The sequence below is a fragment of the Ictidomys tridecemlineatus genome, chromosome 7 (genome assembly GCF_052094955.1).
Source record: "Ictidomys tridecemlineatus isolate mIctTri1 chromosome 7, mIctTri1.hap1, whole genome shotgun sequence".
Lineage (NCBI taxonomy): Eukaryota > Metazoa > Chordata > Mammalia > Rodentia > Sciuridae > Ictidomys > Ictidomys tridecemlineatus.
In genome coordinates this window covers 48958972-48978065 of record NC_135483.1, presented here as the reverse complement: position 1 = coordinate 48978065, position 19094 = coordinate 48958972, and the positions used below count along the sequence as shown (strand labels likewise).

Below are 19094 nucleotides of genomic sequence, written 5' to 3'. Positions count from 1 at the left end.
TTTCTTTAATTGTCTTACACCTGAGCTTACACCTCATATCCCAACCATAACACTGACATAAATATATGATTGAATAAATAAACAAATGAAGAGAAAAATCTGCTAAGTGAAAAAATTTCAAATAATTTATGTAGATACTCTCCATGACAGTTAATGTTATTTTCAACTTTACTGGACTAAGAGATACAAAGATAGTTGATATGACATAATCTCTAGAGTATGTCCATGAAGATATTTGTGGAAGAGATTAGCCATCAAATCATCAGACTAAGTAAAGAGTTTCTCCTAATCAATATGGAGCAAAATTATTCAAACTGTTATGGGCTCAGAAAAACATAAAAATACTATAAATGGATCAACTCTTTCCCATTTGAACTAGGACATCATCTTATTCTACTTTTTATTCTTTGGCACTCAATCAAGACCCATACTATTACCCTGCACCCACGCCCTCCCTTTAGCCTCAGAATGAATTATGCCACTGACTTTCCTGATTCTTCAGCTTGTAGATGACTTCTAGGCCCTTATTAATGTGTGAGACAATTCCCATAATAAATGTCCTCATTTTATATATAACAAGGAGAGTTTTTTGGAGGAAGCCTAACTAATACATTCTGTGCTCAACGAGGGAGACATAACTTCTCACCTCTTAGGTGATAGCAGCAGATATCAATTTCCTTCCAAAGAATAATAGTATGCAAAAGGAGAATAAAGAACAACTTTCCAGTAGAGAAACTAGAACAACAATACCTCAGCTAGGTGATCAAAACATCATCAATTCATAATTCATGTGAGTGGTACGCACCCTGATAAGATGTAATGGAGATGACATCCCTAAGTTCCTTCCCATGATTCACAACTTGTTTTAGTCAGCTTTTCACTGCTATGACTAAAGGACCCAACCAGCATAGTTGTAGAGGAGAAAAGGTTTATTTGAGGTATCATAGTTTCAGAGATCTTAGTCCATAGAAGTCCAGCTCCATTCCTAGTGGTTCAAGGTGAGGCAGGACATCATGGGGGAAGTGTGGTAGAAGAAAGCAGCTCACATCATGGTGATCAGGAAGCAGAGAGAGAAAGAGGTCTCCACCTGCCAGATATAAATATATATCCCATAGCCATGCCCCAATTTCCTCCTCCAGGCATACCCTACGGTTTCAGGTTACTACTCAGTTAATTCCTATCAGGGTATTAAATCACTGATTTGAGTTAAGACCCTTAAAACCAATCATTTCTCCTCTGAACCTTCTTGCACTGTCTCACACGTGAGCTTTTGAAAGACAACTCACATGCAAACCATAACACAATTCTGATCTTATAAGACAGACAACAGAATATTTCAGTGGGGAACATCCTACAAAACTGAACTTTACTAAAAAAATATGAAGATCATGAAGCACAAAGTCCTGGAAATGCACAAACAGTAGGACTAAGAAAATGAGACTATTATGTAGAATGCAGGGTCCTGGATGGGATCTTGGAATAGAAAAGCAGAAATAAGTAAAAACTAAAAAAATCTAAATAATTTATGGAGTTTAGTTATAAAACCATATCATTACTGGTTTATTAATTTTTAACATATGTGCCCTGAGATGCTAATAATAGGGCATACTTGATATTGGTATATGAAAATTCTACATATGTTCTTTTCAATTTTTCTTTAAAACTAAATTGAGAAAAAAAAGTCTACTTAAATCTAAAAAACAAAAACCACAAAGAAAATTAGACCATTACTTCTCTAGTACTTATCCTGAACAAAACATCCTCCTCATACACTACCCTTGAATAGCACATGATATTTCCCTTGGAGCACGATTTGTGAGCAATGAAAGCAAAACCTCAATAACACTGTGAATATGTATTGGTAAAATATAAAAAATTATTGGAAAGCATAAAGTTTTAATGCCATTGATTTTTTAATATTTTTTAAATTTTTAATAATGGCTGTGCTTAATTGTCTCACAATGTGTCTGAAATTTTGAAAAATGACCCTAGTTCCAACACCAAGTTGATTCCAACACATCATTGCTTGAAAGTCTGCCTGTGTGCACATGTGTGTGTTTTTGTGTACAAGCCAAGATTAACAAAAATGGCAAGTCATTACAATGTGATTTTTAAATAAACAACAAAATATTGTCATATAAAATTTTAAATAGTTTTGGATATTTAAATGCCTTTTAAAGGAAGTCCACAACAATTAATCAGTTCAATTCCAAAATCCATTATCAAACATTAACCTATCTAATGTGCTGCCCGGTTGAAGTGGAGCAAAATGAAAGGGAGAGGAGAGTAAGAGAAAAAGAGCATATTACACACCGTACACTGCAGGTTGCTTGGGACATCCATTGATGGTGTTAAATTATTATAATTTTAAATGGTTTCTCTTTTAATTCTCAAAAGTGTTTTGATCTATGTGATAAATTATATGATTGTTCAACTTTGAGGTCATAATATGTAGCTCATTCTAATGAAATCAGAAATTGGAGTGGTCTTTAAGAAAGGGAGTAGAATGATACAATTCGTATTTTTAAATAATTACTTATGTGCCATACGGAGAATAAATTAGAGGAAAAAAGTGGAAAGAGTGAGAAGAAGCCTTTATAATAAATTTAAAATATTGTGATGGATTCTAAACAACAACAACAAAAAATAGAAGCCTCCCTTTCTGCCTTGTGGGAGCTAAAAATCTGTTCAGTGAAGCACAACACATTTTAATAAAAAGTGCATTTAAATATATCATAAAAGAAATATTAAGATCTTTTTGTAGTCATAATAAAAAAGCTGTATGGAAGCATGGTTTTTAAAAATCTCTCTGCATATATTCATAGTTCTTGCATATATTCTCCATCTTGATTTATGAAGTTGGTCATTGCTCTACATTTGTGGGAACTGATCCATGTCAATCTAATGCCTATTAGTGTCTGATTAATTGTTCTCATTACAAACATGCTAACTAATCTGGAGGCAGCACCTCCTTATTCTAGAAACTTTTAGTGACTCTGTGACCAATTCATTGCTAAAGTAGAATCTGTCCCAGTTTGCTTTGTTACCTCGTATATCACCTGGAGCTCTTTCTCAGACCTCCTCTCACACTTCTGAGTCACCACCTGGTGATCTCACTCCAGTGAGACTGAGACATTTTACTTCTGCCTTCTGCAAAAAGACCCCATGGAGCTTCTCCATTTTCTTTCCTTACTCAGTTCCATTCTGGCCTTGCCATCTTGCACTTTGCATTTGATTTCTGATCACTGGACTTAGATCATCAGTCTTTTAGTTCCAGTCTGCAAAATTCTGTAGCCAATGTTTGACCAAATGCTTTTCCCTCTCATTCCACACTATGTACATAGGCTGAAATGAAGCAAAGTATGAGTAATGTACGTACCCTGTATATATGCAAATATCATAATAATTGAGCAATCTTAGCACAAATGGAATAGCAAAGCGTATTTCATTAAAAATCCAACATGTGAACTTTCAGTTAGCAGCGGAAATGATGAGAAAAGATGGATCAGTACCCATAGGATCAGAGAATGCTTTCAGGAAAAAAAAAAAAAAGATGCTGACAGTGAAATCAACTTCAATAGATTTCTATTTAATGATTGAATTTTTTTCTTACTTTTTTCTGCAACAGAACGTTAGCCTCTTTAGGACAGAATTCTGAATACAAAAATCACCTACCACAGAGTTTGGAATAAGAAGAACCCTGATAGATATTTGTAAAATAAAAGAGAAAAAAAAATCAAAGCTGAAGGGGATCACTACCCACAGTATATTAACCTGCACTTTAACAATCTCTATCATGAAAAGTTACATATCAACCGCACTAAAATCCAGACTTCCCACTAAGGCTGCAATGAAGCAAGGGCCATGTCTGTTTTCTTCAAAGGAATACCTTGTCCCCCTAACACAATATAAGTACAACACAAGTATTTATGTGAGTCAGGGAATCTAATATAAATTAATATAAGAAGAAGTACATAAGTATTAGTGTTCATGAAAAAAATCACTCAAAGAAAAGAAAGGATCTAAATTGGATTTACTTAATTTTCACTGCCAATTCTTAAGGAATAGCTCAATTTTCCCAGGAAACAATTAAACATACAGATTGGCATCACTGTGCTTCTCTCGCATAATAAAAAATATCGTTGACAATTTTGACATAAGACCTGAGTTCTGTTCAGTTCTATACAGTTGAAAAATTATAATGAACTATAACAATAGAGCAATGAGCACAATTTATAGTCTTAACATTTTAATAAATAGATGGTATCTATAGACCCTATCTTCAAGAAATTTGCCAGACTTTAGGAAATTTAGAAAATTTATTTTCATTTAGGAAATTAATTTTCATTGTTTTCCAGAAAGAAAATATAATTTTACTGTTACAATTGATGAGATCACTAAATTGAAATAAAAGTATATTTTACATTCATTGAGGGGTAGATTTGTCTTATATTTAAAAACATGTCATATTCCCATGGTTGGCAATATACGTATTTTTGGAATTCAATAAAAATTTGGTTATCTTAAAATAAAGTTTAGGAGTTAGTTGGGATAATTTGGATATAAATCTCAGGCCACTTAATAGATAGTAGTTCTTCAATCTTATGACCTCCCATGCATGACTTTTTTCCTTGGTCTGCAGCATATCCTTCAATTGGGGTATGTCCAGTGTTTCCACTCTGTCAGATTTAGGTTAAGCATTTTTTGTTTGTTTGTTTAGGTAACACGAAAATAGTATTCAATCCTTCTTAGTGCTTCCTTTTAAATGCTGTTGGTTCTAATTCTACTGAGGCTACATTCAATCTATTGACTAAGGTAGTGTCTTCCAGGCTTCTTCTCTGTTTTCCCTTTGAAATTAGTGATTTTTGAGTAGATAGTTCAAGTCTACATATCTTATATCTCATCAAAATCTTACCTACATGTTTTAGTATCTGTTAATGACTCTTGACATGAATTAACTGATTTAAATATTTAAATATAGAATTTTAAATACAAGGCTACAATCATGTATCTAATACTGAAACAAAAGCAAAGATTTGAGATAATAAGTAGTATAAATAATATATAATGATAATTCTTAAAAATGATTGTTATAAAGAAAATAGTCAACAAATTAAAGTTGGGCATGTCTGAACAGATGATATATTAGCTGAGAACTGAATGACAAGAAGTCAGTAATACATAATATGGGAGCTCATATTTATTTACAAGCAGAGAGAGCACAAAGCAAAGCTTCTATGGAGGCAACATATTGACATCTCTAGCAAATAGAACAAAACCTTTGGAACTGAGCAGAAATGTAGAAGTTGTGACTGGAGATGTAGACAGGCCAGATCATTAGAGGCACTGCCGGCTTTATAGTGTTTATAGATTTTATGCTAAATTCCATAGAAGGGCATTATAACAAAGAAATGATATAAATAATATACACACATATTTTTCACAATATTATAATAAAATATAATACAATGTGTTTATTTGGAAAGGTTTTCCTAAACTGTGCCTAAATATAACATACATTAAAAAATACTTCCGGGAAATATTTCTTTAAATTCAGATACCATACACAATAGTGATCAATAATAATAAGCAAATCTGTGAATTATGTTTTGCACCACAAAGTAGCAATACAAATTTGAATGAGCAACTTGCACATCATTCAGATAGTCAAGAATGCAGACATAGTGATGAACACATGAAAAGAAACATGAATAAAATGAAAAAGACAAAAATCTTGGTAATAATAAATTTTAAACCCTTTCTATTCTAGATTTGACAGTGTCTGGTAATTTTTCTGTTCTTTTTTGATGTCTATCCAGAGGCACATATATTCCACATTAGTTAATATAAAATGAAGACGGACAGGTTTCCATATATCCTAGGGGCTGTCTCTCTTTCCTGGGTCAGCCAAGGTCAATCTTTTCTCGTTCATCAAATGCTTCACAAATCTAGGACATAGTTGCTTTACTGCACTTTTAGTTTCCTTTTTTTGTCTGCTAGTCATATATTTCACAATTAATTGGAAGAATATTATCAGTTTAAGCAAACTTTTGGAATTTCTGGAGTGATGTGCCATCCCAGGAGAATAGAAAGCATGTCACAGTGAACAGATAACTTTGTAATTATTTCGTTTTACCATAGCACAATCTTTACAGCATGTAGCAATTACTAAGCATGACTGCAGAATAATGTCTTATTTTCCCACAGTTCCTCCAGCATAAATCAGACCAGAAAGCTTAGCATTAGCACAACTTACTGTATAAATTAAATAAAGTCTGGTATCAAATTTCCATAAAATTATAGGGTATAACATAGTAGTTTGTATTATATTCAAGAAACTTTCCAAAACTAAGGTCAATTGGGGGGAATTTTTGTGGTTTTTTTTCCTCTTTAAAGACATAGCCTGTTTATTTTAAAAGAGCAAAAATTACACAACTCAGAAGGATACTTTAGATTTTAAATCCCATGAGAAAAACAAAAAAATTTCACATCGATGAAAATTGTTTTCTTAATTAGATATTCCGAATACTTTATGGAAATTTGATTGCTGAAGAAAGAGAAAGAAAGGAAAGAAAAGAAAAAGGGAGGGAGGAAGAGAAGAAATCATAAATGGGAAAATTGTGGAAATCTTCAGGAAAATATAAGCAAAACTCATAATATGACCTTTGGGGGGAGTGGGATTGAACTCAGAGGAACTCAACCACTGAACTACATCCCCAGCCCTATTTTATATTTGAGACAGGGTCTCACTGAGTTGGTTAGTGCCTTGCTTTTGCTGAGGCTATCTTTGGAATTCCCATCCATCCTCCTGCTTCACCTCAGCCTCCAGAGTGACAGGGATTACAGATGTGCGCCACCATGCCCAGCCCAATAGGACTTATTTTTACTGAACTGGAGAGAAGACATCATTGCTGGTGATTCTTCCAAGGTTTAACCATGTCTTATCAGTAATGCAAAACTGAGGAAGGAAGTCAGACCCACTTCTATAAGACAAATGATTGTCTGAACTTCAAGTTGGAAAGCCAACTTGTAGTATCTATAAATAGAAATTATCCATCTTATCAAAAATAAGAATTGTATATACTTCAGGGTAGGAGACTACATGTGCATCAAAGATAGTGCTCTCATACTTCCTTGAAGCATTTCTTACTGAAAGAATGAAAGCTTCCATTGACTTCTTAACAGAGAGCATGCCAGCAAAGCAAAGAAACACTTTTCCACCCTTCTACAAATCTGAGTAGACTCGAGGCAAAGCTATTGGATTTGTAATTAAACAGGCCTGGGTCCAGATCTGGATGCCTCCAATAATCAACCATGCTAGCTTGAGCAAATGACTCATCCTGCACTGTGAGGTTCTAAATAACCATCTCATTGTTTATGGTGCAGACGGAATGAAATAGTGTATTAAATGTGCTTACAAGTTAGTAAACATTCAATTTAACATTGCCGTCAGTAGACATTTAATTTCACATTGCCCTCTTATCTACTTCATCATGTTCTCCATTTCTCTCACCCTAAAAATGAAAGAAACTAACACATCACGTTCAGATTTTATTTCATCATACTTTCTGAATATTCACCATAACAAGGCCCATACTGAATTATGAAGATACAGATTGGATGAATAATGAAATAGTATAGCTTTTCAAAGATATCACACCCAGATCTCACAAGTGCAACAAATCCAAGTAGAAAAAATATAAATAATATAATACCAAGGCACAGTATAAGAAAATTGTTTATTAATAAAATTGAAAAAAAAATCTTTAAACCAGGAAAAACAGACACAGTATGTGAAAAGATACAATTCTAAGAATTTCAGTATACTTGTTAAAATCTATTTAAGCAGAAGGGAATGAAATATGATCTTTAAAATATTGATTGAAAACACAACATTCTATCAAGTTTGAGTACTGTATCCAGAGTAAAACTCTTTTGTAAATGAAGGAAAAAAACTCTCTCAGAGTTAACTGCCTCTTATCAATTCTTCTTTTTTTCAAAGATTTATGGAAACTTAATTGAAGGATTCCCCTGAGTTGGAAAAAGAGAAGAATAACTAGAAGCAGTTTTGTGTTGCTCAAGACTCTCTAGCCTGAGATTCAAACCATTTCCTCTTCCCAAACCACTGGGACTGACAAGAGGCCAAGATCTTACACTTTCTATTCCATAGGACACACTACAAGGCATAGGACAGGCTCCCAGGCAGAGTAGATGGTGTGTCCTCGTAGGAAACTGGACTCATATGCCAAATAAGTAGGCATTTGAAGACTCTAGCCACTTCAGATGACAGATGAAAAGAAAAAAGGACTTATATCTGTCTGGAAAAGACAGATGTAGAAATAGAGATAAATCTAGAAAAAATCTAAAGTTCCATGGCTCATGCCTGTAATCCTTGTGGCTCAGGAGGCTGAGTCAAGAGGTTTGTGAGTTCAAAGCCAGCCTCAGCAAAAGTGAGGCTCCAAGCAACTCAGTGAGACCTTGTCTCTAAATTTTAAAAAAGTGCAAAATAGGGCTAGGGATGTGATTCAGTGGTTGCATGCCCCTGAGTTCAATCCCTGGTACCCCCTCCCCAAAATTAAAAATTAAAAAAAATCTAAGGAAATTTGGAAAGATGTTAATAATGTCCAATAAGAAAAAGATCTAGTTAACAATTTTTAAGGTAAAACAATATGGGAAATTATCTGAAATAAAATCACATAATAAATGAAATAGCCCTTTATCAAAGAGCAAATCAATGAGGTAGGAATAAGATGAAGGACATTTACAAAGGAGGCAGAACAGAGACAAGAAACTATAATGTATATAGAAAACATTAAAACTGTCCAGGTTCAAGACTGTCTACATGAAGAAAAGGAAAGAGAAGTGATGGTGGAAATGGATTTTGTTTGAATAATAAAAAATATTTTTAAAACCCTAGAATTAATTACAAAATTATTTCATAAAAGATATGATTGACTTAACTGAGATTGCATGACTAATTTTTAAATCACATTAAAGGGTCATATGAGTTCACAAAGGGGAAAAGACCATTATTTTAAATGAAATTTCAAGGACTTCAATTGTTTTTTAACACATTATGAAATATCAGCAGACCATAAATTTTAAGTTATTTGCTATTAATATGTTTCTCAAGCTATGTTTGTTAATGTGTATGTTTGTATAAGTGCTTATTTTCTGTCTTGATAGACAAATTGTTAACTCCAATATTATAAGGCAGACTGACATAAATTGTCACAAGAAATTTTAAAATCTGCCTGCTATTTCTAGTATCTTACACAATGCTTGGCATAGTAAATATATCTAACATTATAAAAACTTTAAATTCTCAGTTTCCTATGCCAGTATACTAATACAAATACTGAAAAAGAAAATAAATGTAATAAACAGTCTTAGCTCTGCCTCATTGTTTATTGATCACCTGTAAGACAGACACCAAAATATTGAACACATATGTTAGTGAGTTTGGGATACAAGATATAGTCTTAGCAGTAATCTACATATAATGAGAAAAATCACATGAAGTTAAACAGGATGACTAGGTTCCATATTGGCAGAAGATACAAGAAAGAATTTTAAAATAGTATGTAATGCAGACAGAATGAGATCATGACAGGAAAAATGTTATGTTTTCTGAATATATTTTTAGAAAATTAAATTTAATTTTACATGCTTCAGAGATGAAAATAGAAAATGATGGCATCCTGTTGACCTGCTTCTTATAGCAAAAACTCATTAGAATCATTGCAAATTATATGTGCTGTAGCAATTAAAACTGGTTGTGGTCTAGTCTAATCCACAGCATGGATGTTTTGGATAGAATTCTGGGACTCAGCAAGACAGACTGGATTAGCAGAAGTCCTCCTTCCTCAGTTTTATATCAGAGAATCAGAGCCATAAGTGAGCCTCCTCTGACACCATCACTTCCTTGGATTTGAGTCCACAGCATAGACATATGGGCTGTTATTGTATAATGTATACATAATTTGTTTATAAAACAGTTAAACAAAATAGATGAGTAAATGAAATACACTATGTTGTCTTGTTTTCTCATCAATACATTCATCAATTAAGTGTTTTTCACTGATGCAAGTAATCTAACTTCCAATAAAGAAATATTTTCCAACTTCAGGGAAAACAGATATCCATAGTTTAAAATGCTATAATTGGAAGCATGATAGGAAGTTTAGAGAATTAGAGATAATGCTACTTAACTAAATTATTTTTCTTTCAATATAGGCAAAATTTCATCAAGCTGAATTCCAACCCCATCAACATGAGTAAAAGTTCCATTACAAATAAAAGGTTTATCATATTTTAAATCCATATGAATTTGAGGAATCACATGAATAACAGTATTGAAGCAATTTAACAAATTTCATTTGGTGAAAGAGAATAAACACTAAGTTTATTTTGTCAGTGTGATTAACAAATATTATAAATTAACTTTTAAAATAAATAAATGGCATGAGAATATAATATTCACTCAATCTTTTTTTAAAAATAGACTTCAGTCAGCTCATGTTAAGAAATATCAATTTAAATAACACCATTTATTATGAGTAAATCAATCACCAACTGGGATGTCAAAACTGTTCTTCCATAAAATAATATTTAAACATGACTTCAATACTCTTTCTGAAAAAGTGAATCACAGTTAAAATATATATACATACAAATTTCATTCAAAGAATGTTTACTATTGCCTTCAAATATGAGAAATTAATAGAAAATGTTTGATGAGACTCCAATATTATAGTGCTTGTCAGTTCTCTAAAAAAAGTTTCCTTTAGTGAAAGATGAGACTTGTACATATAAAAATTGATGATAGTGGAATCTTTTACAATATTTCAGTTCTTATGAAATCACTATAAGTGTAATTTTAAAAATTCTGAGTGGAAACATAAACACACAAATATTTTTATAATAGATAATTTTCAATATGCTTTTCCTCTGAACAAGTATATGTATTTTCTATTGAACTCCTTTATTGTCCATGAGACAGAGAACTGGCATTAGGAAAATTTATGAATAAGAATACTAATTTGTGACTGTAGTAAATCTAAGCCATTAAATAACTATTTTCATGTCTTACTACCTTCTTTTTTTCTCATCTCTTAATTTAAAACATGTTCCCATCTCAGGTAGAAAACCAAAATCATTGTAATTGGCTCTCTTTACAAGATTAACTACATCACCTCTATCATACTTTATGGATAGATCTCCAAGTACCACTTGCTGTTACAGCCTACCACATTTCTACTTCAATGCTAAACACCCCACCCTGCTCTCAGTTGATCCCAAACAGAATCCAAGATTTCTTGGCTCAAGGGAGACAAATAGATTAGAATCGAGAGAGGGAAGAGGAGTTCTCCATTCTGTTCCCAGTGTTCCCAGAATCTCTTTTCTTTGCATCTTGTGGGAGTTCTTCAGCTTACTTTTGTTTTTGACAACAGTGTCTTCAACTTATCCTTATTCCACACAAGGTTACTAGGAATCTACTGATTTATTCCCTCTCTCAAGTCCCTGAAAGAGCTGATACTGACAAAGGAACAGGGGCTGGGTGGGGGGAGCTCAAAGCATGGAATTTATTTCTTGATCTCTTGATTTTTCTCACGCACCATAGTTTCCCATCTAATCCCTCTGTCTCTTCATTCTCATGCTTTTCCAGTAGTTCATGACCGCTTTGCCTTTGCATATACTTCTGTCCCCTTCTCTTCCCCTCCGTTTGGAAAGGCTCCTACTCAAACAGCTCACTTGTTATTCTCCTTATCCCTGCAAGAGAGCATCCCCAAGATGGTCCTCAGTGCTCTCACAGTGTTCTGCTCCACTCAGTATTCAGCACATGCTTAGTGAATAAAGGACTAAACGAAAGCGAATGTAAAGCAAATAAAGATGATTCATTGAGTTGGAGAGTAGTTCAATACAGAAGGTGATAGCCATTACATTTTCTAAGTGGGACTATAAACAAAGTTTTTCTAATTCCATTTATGGGTAGTCACCAAACATGACTCACATATAATTCAAACAAAAGTGTCATAGTAAAGTCCTATGGGAGTTTTATTCTTTGACATGTCAGGATTCATTAGGTGATTCGTATTGACAAAGCAGTTAAGCAAATATATTCAATGTTCAAGCAGTTTGGATGTAATATTAACCAAAACCTAAGGTAAACAACATTGTGAAAATACAGTATAAACTATTAATTTTAATGATTCATCTATTTGTAAAATAGAATAAGAATTTTTCACAGGTATATAATTTTGATGGGGAGGGAACTATTTTTTCGATATTCAATATTTGTGGTAGTTTATTAAATCATTTACATTTTGATGGAGATTTTTAAAGTTATAAACAGAAAAGACAACCGAGTAAAGTCACAATCAAGGAAGATTCATCTTCTACTTTATATGTGGTTAACTTAGGAAAACATTCAGTTTTTCTTTCACATGCCAAGAGATTAGGAGACTTCATTAAACCCTGGATTTGAGCTCATGAGGTGTCATCAACTCAGCAATATTTTTGCTGAGTCATCCAAATACACACAGCTAAAAGCATTAATTTCTCCTTAAAAGTATTCTTGAAAGCTGTGCTGTTTCAGAAACAGAAGCAAAGTCAGCTGAAAAAGTACAGTCAAATGCAGCTGTAAGTGGAAATATATATATGAAAAAAATCAATTTTGAGTAAAGTGTTGTTATTTATTATAGGACAGAATCTAATCCAACTAGGTTTTTGTGGAGGAGATTTAATATGTTGCTGCATCCTATATACCTTTCATATTGAAATGTTAGCCTATTTCTACTGTTTCAAGTGTTAGAACTAATCCGTTGTCTCAGTGGGTTTAACTAATGCATTCCAAAGTCCTGACTTACAATATGTTGTAAGAAGTAACTTTAAAAGGACAAGGGATCCAAACCTGTCAAAGTTGCTCCTGGCTGCAAATTTGAAATCTTCTGCCCTTGTCTTATACACAGGATAATCAAAATCTGGTTTGTACTAGTAAGAACAATTCCCTTTTGATGGATAAATTATAAAACAATTCTTCCCATTTCCCACAGATTCGAAATAATGAGAATCACTATCTTCCTTGTCATTCTTGATGATTAGTTTTCTTAAATTTCAATGCCATTTCTAATTCAAACCAAACTGATTTTATGGCATTCCATAAAACTGCTTTGTTAAATTGTATAATGGCAAAAACGGGGACAAATTTGAAATAAGTGATACAGCACCCAGAGGAAACACCCAATGAATATTAATATACACCTACAACCAAAATCAAAGTAACCAAGATCATTCACACAGACCTTGATGCTGTCATTAATATTAAATAATAAGATGTTGATTTCTGAAATGTCAATATCTATTTTTTAAATATGATACACATTAGAGATAATAGGTAGAATTTTTCAGATAATTCTTTGGTCCAAAGAAGTTCCTTCAATTCTGGAAAATCTATGCTCCTGTAAGCCCACAGATAAAATATTTTAAGTAGGTTTTTTGATATTTCTTTGATTTGAATGAATTGTGTTTTCATATGTGCATTTAATATTTACTGTTAGCTAATATAAGTGAAAGGATATACATATTCAATCTGGTAAAATATATATAATTTACAATTTATTTTTACATGTAATTAAATAGTTTTCCCTACTTTTTAAACAAGGTTAAATATTCAATGACTCTCTTCCTCTTTATTTAATGAAAAAAAAATAGTATACTAGTTATGGAAGGATTACTTGAAACAAATTTAAATATCAATTGAAAAAAATCATTTTTTTATCCAAGACATCTACTTGGTTTGTTTTTTTCTCAAGCCCTTTATTATTTTCCCAAATTCTACATTATAAATATTTTGTATATATCTTTTCTCATTAAAATATATTCTGTAATTGAAAATTAGAACTTTTGAAGTATATGTTACTTTGTGATTTAGAAAAAAATTGAAGAGAAATTACTCAATTCATTTTACAAATCAATTATGAAGTTTAGTCCTGTATCAGAGTATCGGAAATAATTTTACATTTTATTTTACAATTTGATATTCTAGAGTTGTATAATTTTATTTCATGTTAGCCTTTAAAACACTTGTAAATATTATTAGTTGGAAATCAAAAGTCTAACAATAAATAAGATAGTTTACTATATTTATTTAAATTGTATAATGTCGTTTGATTAACCATGTGAAAATATTTGTGTAAAACTGAAAATTTTCTCAATGAGAAGTCAGTATGATGGCTTCAATCAGAACTGATTATTGTATTATTCATGGCAAATTTACCATGCAGCCATGTTGCTCACTTTCTAAATGTGGTTTTAGGCATGCTACTATGTAATATAGTACCAAACTTTCTAATTTATACTGGAAATGAAACAAAAAAAAGTAATTTCAATTGTGGGTAATATGTGCATATATCTTTAATATACATTTAAGATTATTCATGTAAACAAAGACTATATTTTAATATACATATACTGAAGGAATCACCGTGCAACACCTATATCTAAATCACATTATACGTGCCCAGGGTTGTACAGGGCATTGCAGATTTTCTTGGGATCAGAATGTGAGTTTTGTTCTTGATTGTTCCTTTTCTTTTGGGGTGTTGAAACTGTTATTACTTTACTATATGGTGTCCAACTCCTTTCTCCTTCCTGTATCACCTCTCCAGGAATACAAGATGCATTCAGAGTATTTTGTGTTATAAAATTATTATTACTATGATTTGTAGAAATAGTGTTCCCTAAAAACTCATGAGAAAATGCAAAAATGTTCAGAAGTAAAACCACTGAGTTATGAGGGCTTTAAACTCATCAGTGCATTAGTCCACTGACAGGGATTAACTGAGTGTTAACTGTAGGCAAGTGTGGCTCAAGCAAGCAGGTCACTGGGGGAATGCCTTTGGGGTTTATATATTATCCCTCATGAAAAGAGCTTTCTCTCTGCTTCCTTGTTTCCATGTCCGAATTGCTTTCCTCCTCCACACCCTTCCAACATCAGGTTTTGATTCAACCTTAGGCCCAGAGCAGTGGAGTCAGCTATCTGTGAACTGAGACCCAAATAAACTTTTCCTCCTTACATTGCTCTCTTTTGGTCACAGAAATGCAGAAGCAGACTAAAACACTTACATGGAATTACATGCTTTCAAAGATCCACTGGTTCCTGGAAAAACATGTGCACACTGACAGAGGGGCACAAATTTATTCAATATATTTTAATAATTTATAAATACATAAATGAAATTAAGTATTACCTTTGTCTTGAATAAAATTTTCCTTAACTTGCTTTACTTGAGAATATTTTTTAAATACATGTCATATATAAATTGAGATCAAAGACCTACTCTTATGCTATATTTTATTAAACTACAAATCACCATATAACAGAACAAGTAATTCTCAGGAAAAGTTAATAATTTGCCCTGAAGAATATAAAAGGCAAAGGTTCATTTCTAATTCTTACCTGTTTCTGGTTTAATATTTCATAATGACTCATTAAATTTTTATATGTTCCATAAGTGAATCTTTTTATCTTAATTTGCAAGTAAAGGTTTAGTGGCCTTTTGACTATCTCAAAAAACAGAGATATGAAATTAAATAATAACAAAGGACAGGAATTAGAAGCTTTTTTACCTTATAATAGTTATTCCACACAAATTATAGTACCCTAGTTTGAGAAAAGCTTTCCTTAACCCATTTTTAATAAAGCCCAGAGTACACACCAAGCAAACATTTTCTGACACACATACAAAATGACTCAATTATACAATAAAATATTTTAAAATACTAGTCATCTACCATGGTGAGAGTGAAAGTGTTTAACACCCAGAATGGTATCAACCCAGGCAGGGCAAGAAGCTTAACCAAACAGCACTGATATGGGCAATCCTGGTCATCTACACAGGTAACATTTACTGAATTCTTGTGCAGAAATATGAAAAAGTCAAATGATAATATAAGTCTGTTTGTAAGTATTTTCTTCCCTTTTAGTCATAATGTTAATCCTATTTTAGGATGGTAATTTTTCTTAAATCATTGTGCATCCTTCTGTCTTTGAAACAAATCTGCAGCCAGGACCTTTCATGTTCATGGCAACCAGGGAAACAGATGCTGGTAGAAGTGGCAGGAAAGGGAAAAACAATCAGGCTCCTAATCACTGATTTTTGACAGATTGCAGCTGCACAGTCATTCTATGTCACTATCCCTTCAATTCCTGACATAAGTTAGAAATACCTGTTCCTAACTTCCCTTGCATTCCACCGAATTTTTCTGTTTTTTTTTTCCATTTTTGTAAATGTTTATATACTCTAGATGTCTCTTTTTTTTGGATTAAAATATTTTCTCCATTTGTGAATTATCTTTTTGCCTTCTTTACAATTCATTTAACTGGAGTTAAAGTGATAAACATAATTCATTCACAGGATATTAAAGACAGAATCACACACATGGTTAATATGATAATATAATTATAACATAGAGCATCTTACAAGAAAGAGTTTTATTTTTAAATATAAGTATTTTAATTTAAATATTTAATATCTTTAAAAATATAAATATTGTTTATATTTATAAAAATATGAATAATGTTTGGATCTGACCCACACATTCTCAGACAATGTGTAGTTGAGTTTAAAAGTGTTCATTATATCATTTAAGATAGATACATATAACCCTCTTTTTTTCTTTCTTTTAGTTTTTTTACCTCCTCTGTCTATAACAGAAATTCATGTTACTTTTTTAATAAAAAGTAAATGACATTGCATTTAATTATGAACCAACCGTAGCTGTTGCATTTCTTATCAATGATATTCACAAACTAAACATATTTGTATAAAGCAAACACATTTCCTATTTAAATTTTAAAATAAAACCTTCTTCAAATAATAAAATAGATATTTTTTAAAAAATATGTAATTGTCTAATCTGATTTTGAGAAAACACGTTTTGTGAGCACAATTTTCAAAGCAACATACTTTGTATTAACATATTTTCATACCTTTTCCTAAAATAGAATGCATTAGCATGTAGAAGATAAGTTTACATATGTCTCTGAAGGAGACTTCTACTTCACATGCAGAGATTTTATGTGGTGCCTATACCTAGGTAAATGGTTAGAATTTAGTTTTACATGTAATTAAATGGTTTTCCTTACTTTTTAAACAAGGTTAAATATTCCACGACTCTCAGTCCATATCTGTACAAAGGGGGAAGAACAATCTGAAATAATAATTGTCAGTTCCTACTTTGACTTATCATAATAAACACAAAAAGCAAAATACTGCTTCATTTAGCTTCAAAAGAAAATATTTCTAGAATCTCACCATGCTATCAATGTTCAAAGCACTCAAAATGAGACAAAGACTGCAAGTAAGGAAGACAAAATGAGAAAAATATCCATTTCATAAGAATGACTTTGTGCAGCAACTTTTTTAAAAAAAAATTTCCTAATCTGCACTATTATAGATAAATCAATGTTTTGGGTTAGGGAAATAGATGATTTTTAACAGAGATATAGCTATTTTTTCTCTTGATTTACATATACATTTCTCCCAGGTAAACTCCTGGAACGAGTCATAAATCTTTTGCTTATGAACATGTTCAAGTGCAGTTAGTATCTTAAAAATTTAGCCAAAATTAGGGGGTTGGGTTTGTAGCTCAGTGGTAGGGCACTTGCATAGCATGTATTGAGGCACTGGGTTCCATCCTCAGCACCACATAAAAATAAATAAAATACCATAACGATATTGTGTTTATCTACAACTAAATTTTTTAAAAAAAATTAGCCAAAATGATTGTATATATTTATACTAGGAGCGATTGTGATATCTTTATGCCAATACCATCTTTTGAAGTTGGTGTTAGTACTTTCTTTCATTTAGCATTTCTGTTATTTCAAATGAGACAGTACAAAATACATACTCACTTTTTTAAACAAAAATTGTACTTTTGAATAACAGACATTTGAAATACTTTTTCAGGTTTACAAATTATGTCTTTTTTCAGCTTTCAGTTATAGACCATGATAACAAACCACCCCACAAACTCAGCAGCTTAAAGAACAAGGATCACTTTTCACCAATGTCAGCTCTGATTTGGCACTAGCTCTTTTCCAGAATGTGACTCTGTTCTAAATTTTAAGTTGCCTGGAGGTATTTTTCTCACAGTTTCTTCTTACCAGGATGTAGGATGAGTAGAAGCTCCTATTTGGAATATGCTGTTCTAATGCAAAATGATAAACCAGCTAGTCAAAAGTTGCAAAGATCATTCTGTCTCACATATCATTGGCCAGTGATAGTTTAGCAACAAAAGCAAAAATAGGAGCACGGGAATCTATACTCCACTCATTCACATGGCAATTAACATGCACATTTGTATTATTTCAGATGGGATCAAGTGCATTCAGGGTGCTATGGCTGGAGACACGTATGTATTTCAAAGGAAGAAAAACTACAAATATGGAAGGAATAAAACAATCATAAACTGGTCATCTGCATTTTGTATTTGAGGGAATACCTGTTTCTAACTTTCCTTGCATTCCATTGAATTTTTCTGTTTTTTTTTAACCCTTTTTGTAAATTTCTATATACTCTAGATATCTTTTTGGAGGGGATTAAAATATTTTCTGCATTTGCAAATGATCTTTTTGCCTTCTTTACAATTCATTTTGATTAAACTGGTATTTCATACTCATTTATGTTAATATCTTCATCATTTGTATGCTGTTTAATGTGCCATTCTTGCATTTAGTTCATTAATACATGTTCAAATATATTCTTCAACATACTACAGCATTTTATTTTAAATGAAAGTCTTTGTACACTTGGTATTGATTTTTAAAAGTATATTTAGGAAGATATCTTCACCAACTTGGAAGAGGCAAATGACTTTGAGATGACATACAAAACAGTAACCATAACACACACTAAATAATTTCATTGAACTTCTTTAAACAGAAGTGGAGCCGGGTGTGATGGCACACACCTGTAATCCCAGTGGCTCTGGAGGTTGAGACAGGAAGATGGCAAGTACAAAGCCAGCCTCAGCCACTTTGAGGCACTAAGCTACTCAGGGAGACCCTGTTTCTAAACAAAATACAA

General features: G+C 32.2%; 1 long non-coding RNA gene across 1 annotated transcript in view; it reads left to right on the top strand.

Annotated features, from left to right (window-relative positions):
• The window catches only part of LOC144365293 (uncharacterized), a 132053-nt gene extending 113460 nt beyond the window's left edge, over positions 1-18593 (top strand). The window contains exon 5 of the long non-coding RNA XR_013423601.1: positions 18381-18593. This is a non-coding gene — a long non-coding RNA (uncharacterized LOC144365293). The remainder of the gene's footprint in view (positions 1-18380) is intronic.
• The last annotated feature ends 501 nt before the right edge of the window (positions 18594-19094 follow it).